The following is an 8,184-nucleotide window of genomic DNA, read 5'->3' on the forward strand; positions in this document are numbered from 1 at the left end:
AGCGCGCAAGTCTCTTCCATCTGTGTCTGCTGAGAGTGGTGATCTTTGAGATCAAGTGGCACAAAGTCAATTGCTTGTGGTCCCTCTGTGGGTATCCATGTTAGGTAATGCTGCTAAATCTGCCTGTAGCACAGCAGCAGGGGGAAAAGCCTCTCAGCTCTGCAGGTGCGGTAAGCTGCCATTGGTGCGCAGAAAAACTGCATTTTGTCTTTATGAGGAAGAGAACTGGCTTAGCAGCGAGAGAAGGTGGAATGGTTCTTCTGATCTTTTCTTTCTGCCTCGTACAGGCAGATCTCTGTGGCTCATAGGTGTGCCCCTGACTGGCAGTAAACGGGGGAATCCCTGGAGCCATAGCCAGGTTGGGCCATGAGATGCCGGCTCCAACTGGGAGCACAGCCCTGGGTGGGCTCACCTGCAAAGTGTGGGCAGACTGTGTCTTGGAGGTCGGTGCCACAGGCAAAGTCCATCAGTTTTGCCTGTCCGGTGGCCAGGTCGAGGAGGATGTTCTCTGGTTTGATGTCCCGGTGCAGGACCCCACAGCTGCTGCAGTATTGCATGGGCTCCAGCACCTGGAGGAACAGCCCCTGCACCACCTCCTCCGACATGGAGCCCCCATGGCAGAAGGAAATCAAAGAGGTTCTAAGACTGCTCAGGGCGCTCCATCACCAACACGAAGTTGTTAGGGAGCTGACACCAATCCAAGAGCTGAACAACACCATGGAACCCAGTGGACACCTTGTCCAGCAGCTCGATCTCCACGGGCACGCGGATTCCATTGGGCTGCAAGAAGACCACAATGCCGTCAGTGGGGCTGATGCCGTGCCGGGGTCTAGAAGCCCTCACCCAGCCCAGGATGCTCTGAGCCCTCCACTGAGCTCACGCCAGCTCTCTTCTGAGGCGTCCTGGCAGCTTCCACTCTCCCGGGGCCTCAGCTTACCCCGCCCGTCATGTGCTGTTTTCTGCTGCTGGCCCAAGTCATTCACCAGCTCGCCCTAATGACGGATGCAATCCCGCGACACACATTTGATGGCCACCTGCGAGCCAATGGGAGCAGCGGGCTGAGCTCAGATCCCACCCTGCCCAGCCCCGCCTTCCCTCTCCTCTGCCCTCCCCCTACTCCGCCCCTTGCCAGCCCCACCACCCACCGGGGCGTTGTCCGCCAGGCACGTCCCCAAGCAGACGGTGCCCAAGGCGCCGCGGCCCTGCAGGTAACCCAGCGGAATCGCTCCTGCAGGGCCTTCCCTGCAGGCGAGGTGTGGCTGTTGGCGTTCGGGCCAGGGCTGGGAACGGTTCCCGACCTCCCGGCTACGGCCCCCCAGGCACCTCGGGCTGGGCATCCCCATCTGAACAGGGCACTGGCATCGGGCTGGGCGGCCACGCTGCCGAGTGGCAGAGCTCAGTCCGGGGAACCTGCAGCGGAGGCGGGAGTGAGGCCCTGCCGCGCGTGTCCTCCGCGGGCCCGAGAGGAGCCACAAGCGGAGTCGGGGCCGGAGTCGTGACAGACGGAGCTGAGGGGTGGCGATGCTGCCCAAGACGCAGCTACTGAGGCCTGCCCGGCAGCACCACGGGCAGTACGGCGAGGGCCATCAAGGAGAAAGCGCTGCCGACTGCTCTATGGACTCGCTCCATCATTTGAGCAATGCTGCTCCAGTCCACAGACCATGAAACAGAAAGGGAAAAATCACCCACTTGCAAGAATGCCCAGAGCGTGCCGTGAAAAGACTAAAAAAAAGAACTCTTGCAAAAGTCCCCAGATCATGCAACTAAATTGGTAAAATAAGGACACTTACATGAGTTTGCAGACTGTGCCAAAAAAGGAGGATAAAAGGACACTTGCATGAATTCTCGGACTGCACAGCAAAACAGGGGAAAAAAAGAAAAGGACACTTGCACAAATCCACAGAGTGTAGAAGAAAAAGGAAGAAAAAAGGATACCTGCACATGTCTGCAGACCCTAGAATTGCAGCTGAAAATAAAAGGATGCCTGCATTTGTCCACAGACTTTACGGCATCAGGCGACAAAAAGGACTCCTTTGACAAGGCACACACTGTCCCAAAGCAGCACAAAACCCGCTTGAAGTGCATAACCCATAGCTCAAAGGATCCAAGAGGAACACAGAACAGGCACCAAGCCCACACACCCTGTCCTTTGGCCACCAATGCTTCTGACTAAAACCAGTTCCCTAAATTGGAATGCCTGTCATTCCTGCCCGTTCACTGCGTGGCTAACATCAACCAGCAAATTGTAGGGCTCACTGAAGGAAGAATGATTTTTTAGCGGGGAAAAGATGCCGACTAACAAATCACCCATATGTGTTTGCATGACACAGGAGCAGCGTTTATGTTGGCAATATGGCAGGGACACGTCCTCTGCACGGGGCAGTGCCCACGTCCTGTGCATGGCAGGGGGTGCCCTTGGAGCAACCCTCACACAGTGAGGGTGCACCCATGGAGGCATTTGCCCATTCTCTCCACTTCCACCAGCTCCCAAGTCAGCCCTTCTCTTGACAAACTTCTCCGTCCAACACTGAGCTCCTTGTGCCTTTGCCAAAACCCACTCCCGTTGGCTTGTGGGAAACCTGCAAGGTCAGATTCTCCATGGATGTGGGTTTGAAATCTCCGTCATGCCCACGATGGGTACGTGCTGCATAGTACTGCATTTTTCAGTCATTTGCTGCTCTCTCATTTCCGGCCTGCAGGAGCTGAGTAAATTGATCCTGGTTTTCCTGAGCTAACTTAGTCTTTTCTTTTCGGGGCCATATAGCTCACTGAACCACAAACTTCACATCTACTGCGGACAGTTGCAAGCACCAAGCAGGGCAAACGATCCAAAGTGCAGTTTCTGAAGAATTCTCCTCCGTCATTTCATTCTAGACTTCCTCATAACGTGCCTCAGTACCTCAGGTTTCCAGTCTCACGGGTAACAGGAGAAGGCCGCAGGTCAAGAACAGGAGTTCAGCCAATGGCTACAGGAAGCAGAGGAATTTGCAAGGCAGGTGAGTGCTGGAGCTGATGGAGGCCTGCCAAGCTGCCTGCTCTTGTCTTGCTGCTGAAACCCTGAACTTCAGTGCTCCTGAGAACAGCACTTGGGCCTAAATCCCACTGGAATCAGCATTTCTTAGAGGGATTGGCATTTGCTGAGGAACGGCGTACGCTGCTCATCCTCTTGGCAGTTAACCCAGGCCATGTGTTAGAAAGGATGAAGCTAAGTGAGTCTGTGGAGTTTCCTGGGAGGAACAAAGCCCTGTGACAGCAAGCAGCATTCCCAGGCTGCTCTCAGGAGGAAAATCCCAGCAAGCTGATGACACCTGGATAAAGGGGTGAATACAAATGTGAGCTACGTTGGCATACAATAGCAAGGTCTGGGACATGAAGGTAAGGGGCAAATAGTGTCATTGATGCCTTTGCTCAGGTGTTCCATATCAATTTAGCTGAAAATGTCAGTGGTAAGTCTATCATTTTATTACATTAGAAAAAAAAACAATAACAAAATGACTTTAACTTCTGTGGCTGCTTTGTCTCCAGGTTCAAACGTTGTTAGGTTTGAATTCTGATGCCTATTGGAAAAGTGAATGGAATTAGCAGAATTAATGCATTGTTTAGTTATTTTTTGTTTGTGCTTGTTTTGAAGTATTAGCAGATGCTGCGGTGTGTCTAAAGTAGTGTTAAATTCATATGAACTGAGTGGTGGGATGAAGTCAGAAACAAATTCTGTCTGGCCTGGATTTTAAAAATCATGTAAGCCACAATCACAGCGCCTTTAGGTGAAAAAGAAAGAATGTTTTTCTTTGGTTTGCTGGTTTATTTGTTCATTTATTTATTCATTTGTAATTCTCAGCTGATAATAGGCACAGTGAAACCAGTGCAACTGCACGAATGATTGCTTCAGGGAGAGGCTTTTTGAGTCAAGTAGAGCAGCTGATCAGTATGGGAGCAAGTATCCACTGCAAATCCTCTAATGGCTGGTAAAAAACAAACAGGCAAACCAAAGCATAGATTTGTCAGTATACAAATGAGAAAGTTTAAATGTTAAAGAAAATTCTAATTGCTAACTTAACAGGCTACTGTAAGCAATAGTAAATTTTGACATTCGAAACATATTTGAACTTCTGTTTATCACATTGTATTCCGGAAATTATAAATTGAATTCAGAGTCTTAGGCTGTGTGTCTTTTGAAGCGAGAAGTTCAAAAAGGATTTCTGTGTATTCTTTCAGGATGGCTGTGGACTGGGCTAAGCACTTGGGAGAGACAGAGGTGGTTGACTCGTTGGAATCCTACAGGTAAGCTACAACGACTTTGTAGAAACAGCTGAAGGGAAATGTTGAAGGGAAATTTGCATTTTGGCTTCTAATCAGAACAATTTTTAGCTTTTTGTGCCTTTAAATCTGACCTAAATAGCAGGATTTATTTGAGACCAGGAATGTTTCAAAACCATGCTTTTTAAAAAATGGTGTTTGTAGTCAGTGTATTTCTTTGATTATGTTTGATTATTGATTTGCACTTGATTATATGTAAATCCTAGGATAAGTATAGTTACAGTGGTATAGACTTCTTTCATATTTTTTTTTTATCATTTTGATGTGGGCATTGCTATCATGATTATATGTCTAGGCAGGAAATGAGTATAGTGACTTAGATAAATAGAGATAATGATTCTACTATGTACCATTTTAATTTCAGATGCTTATTTAGGAAACAAACCTGTTGTGTTTTTGTCTATACATTGTTGTCTATACATAGTAGCCATATGAAAGAAATTCAGTAGAAGTGACATTTGTACTAGGTCATTCAAGAATTGGTTTCTGATTAACGTACAGTTACAGTTCAGTTGTCGTTTTGCAGAGACTAGTATTTTTAGAACACTTTTTAGTGTAGTTTCCACTTGCACAGTACCTACTTATGGGAGGAAAACATTTGGGAAAACATTGCTTTGAAATACTTTTTATTTAACAGGTAAACAAGTAGTGTCTTTATACTTTGAGTTCTGACACTTTGCTTATGGCTGTGTTTCAACAAAGAGTAAGAACTGAAAGTTATGCTAAAAATTGAAGTTTCATGCTTTGTTGGATTGCACTTAAACCAGTGAACAGTAAGAGTATTTTGGAGGTGCTGTTCTGCTACACTTGAAAATTAAAATTGGAAAGGAGTAGTCTTGTTGGTGTTGATCTAAGTTTAGTTGGTGGCTGAATGCAAACCTGAAACAAACAGCCTTGATTCTGGTGTGGTCTGTGCATTTTTCTATTTGCTTCAGCAGGTTTTGGACATCTGGATGAAAGCTCCCTGGTCTGAGCAAGTGCTAGTGAGCTTAGCGCAGAGGACAGAGAACTACTGACAGCTTATCATCACAGTTTTGATGAAAAGGTGGATCTGGACCTCATTATGCACTCACTTCATAACATCTGTCATAGTTGTGAGACCGGTAAGTATAAACACACACTCCCAGCCAATGACTGTACTTTGAGCCTTTGATGAATCCTGCCCTTCTTTTGGAAACACTACATAGGTAAAACCTTCCAAATGCTACTCTGCACAGTACTGATGGATATTTTAAGCGAATTTGCTGCTTAACTCTGCAAACCTGCTTCTCTTTCAGGAGCGATTTTAATATTTCTTCCTGGATATGATGAGATAGCTTGAGGGACCGCATTCTTTTTGATGACAGGAGATTTGCTGACCATGCGCACAGGTAAAGCCTCTATGGTTGAGGTTTTCACTGTGTCTTTCAAAAACACTTAAATGTGCATTAGATATCAGGTTTTCATGCTTCATTCAAATACTCCGACTTTGGATCAGAAGAAAGTCACCTCCTGCTGTGCGCAAGATAGTACGTTTTAGAGGACTTTGTCAGATATTGTATTAATCTCTTTTGTCTTTGCTTTTAACTATAGTTCTGGTTGTTTTAATTGCAGATTCTTTCTACAAATACAGCAGAAACCAGCATAACAGTCAATGATGTGGTATTTGTTATTGGCTCAGGCAAGGTGAAAGAGGTATGAGTGGTTAAAAGCTTCTGTGACAAGTAAACTTCCTAGTGTTATTCTAACATATGTTATAGGTAAATTTTAGAGTACTATTTTCTTATAGTAGGCTGACAGCTAGTGCATGTCAAGTAACAAAGATCACAGAAGTTTTGACATTCTTTTTATGACAAATACTGTAAAAAATTAGCTGTTAATAAACCTTGTAAAAGCTATTGTAGATTGAAATGTTGATGCATTTTACAGTTTCTGTTAGGTGTTTTAAAATGAGTCCATCTGTTTAGACTGCCATATTCCTGAGACTTAAGAGAGCACTGGGAATTCCCTTTGTCCTACTGTTGTGTCAAGTCAAAATCAAATCCATTAAGTTTTTAAGTATTGCTTATGTTGTGTTGAATGCCCATTCCCAAATGACATGTGAAGGAAAGGAGAGATAGTATGATGAGGCAGTTTTAGACCTATGTCTTTGAAAATGAAGTTGGATTTCATAGGGCAGATACATGCCAAATTTCTAAAGTTCCTGTCTTTTTCTGTGACTTTGCATCAAATGTAAGAAAATAAGGATGTGTTTTCTAAGTGAGACAAAGAAAGAAGACCTTAATCAACACAAGAACATGTTTTTTCCTGGTTTGTGATAATTCAAAATACAGTCCATCTATTTTATTGACTCAAAATTACCTACTGAGACTACAAAGAAAACTTCAAGTTAGGAAACCGTAGCACAAAGATAATGCAAAACGTGTATTATAAATTCAATTGAAAGGAGGTACTTCAGGGCATACCTCTGTGCCAGAAGCTGCTGGTGTTTGTTAAAATTATTTTTTCTATTTTTTAAAGAATTTCTGTTAAAAGCTTATGAATAACTTCTTTATTTCATGTATCATGGTTAATCATGGTTTTATGTTCCTTGCTCTGCTTTTATAGAAGTCTTTTGATGCACTGAGTTGTGTTACAATGCTGAAAATGGTGTGGATTTCAAAAGCCAGTGCTATCTAGAGAAAAGGCAGGTGATAAATGCTTGAGATTTGTTTTTATTTTGCAGATTTCAGCCGTCCTGTATGTTAAGAGTGAAGTGCAAACCTATAGCAGCCAACTATTCCCCAGCCAAAACAACTGGGTAATATTTCTAGGCTAGTCCAGTATTATCTTGAACAATGGCTAATACTTCTTCTCTGCAGTAAATAAAGAGTCAGCATGTATTTTCTTGGAGTAATTTCCCAAGATACAGAAAAGCGGCCCTCAAGAATGTCCCAGAACTTACATTAGGTCCAGGTTGTTGTTCCCCCATGAACTGAATTGCTCTTTCTGCCACGTAGCACCAGCATGCAAAGTTGTTTGTCCGTGGGTAAAGGACTGCCTGCTGCTAGTTTTTAATTGATACCCTGGCGTCCCTTCTTTAGAAGTGACACTGAGCAGTGATTCCTTATTGACCATCTCCAAAGTACTCATAGATATTCAGACTTTGCATATTCATCAGGATGCTCAGGATCATACTCCTGTCAGTGCCGTGAGGGCTGAGAAGTTACGTGTGTATATAGCAGCAACTGCCTGTAATGTTGTATTATCCTCCAGGTTTCTGAGCATGAACTGTGAGCATTTGCTGTCTCTGTTCCTTCGTTCACACATGTTAGGGTCTTCATTCTACCATTTACATCTAGACTTCCATTTACCCTTTCCACTTTACCTGAGCTTTGTGGATGCCAGGGAGTATGATATTGCCGCTTTGTTCCTACTTCTTTAATTATTTTGGAGGCAAAGTGTGGCCCTCTGTCTGAGTCTATTATTTCTGCTAGTCCGTAGCGGGGGATTATCTCTTCTAATAGTATTTTTACTACTGTTTGTGTAGTTGGAGGTAGGGAATGCCTCTACAAAGTGAGTCAAGTGATCTATTATCACCAATAAGTGTTTATACCTTCCTACTTTAGGCAAATCAGTAAAATCAATTTGAATGTGGGAAAACGCTCTATGTGCCAATTCCCGTCCCCCCATTTCCCTTTATCTCCATTGCCTCTTGTTGGCCCGTTGACAGGTTAGACATTGTTGTGTTATTTGTTTAGCTAAGGTGTGCATCCCCATACAAGTGCATTTAATTGCAAATTGGTCTATTAATGCCTGGGTACCCCAATGTGTTTTTGTGTGAATTGCTTCCAGGATTTTTCAAGCCACTGACTTTGCGAGTACCTCACGGCCATCTGGTAATTCTTT

General features: G+C 44.5%; 1 long non-coding RNA gene across 1 annotated transcript; it reads left to right on the forward strand.

Annotated features, from left to right (window-relative positions):
* Positions 1-5,273: 5,273 nt before the first annotated feature.
* On the forward strand, positions 5,274-6,990 carry LOC128821627 (uncharacterized). Its single transcript, XR_008441169.1, has 4 exons — positions 5,274-5,420; positions 5,595-5,687; positions 5,911-5,991; positions 6,904-6,990. It is a non-coding gene; the product is annotated as an uncharacterized LOC128821627 (long non-coding RNA).
* Positions 6,991-8,184: the final 1,194 nt, after the last annotated feature.

Source organism: Vidua macroura, chromosome Z (genome assembly GCF_024509145.1).
Source record: "Vidua macroura isolate BioBank_ID:100142 chromosome Z, ASM2450914v1, whole genome shotgun sequence".
NCBI classification, from domain to species: Eukaryota; Metazoa; Chordata; class Aves; order Passeriformes; family Viduidae; genus Vidua; species Vidua macroura.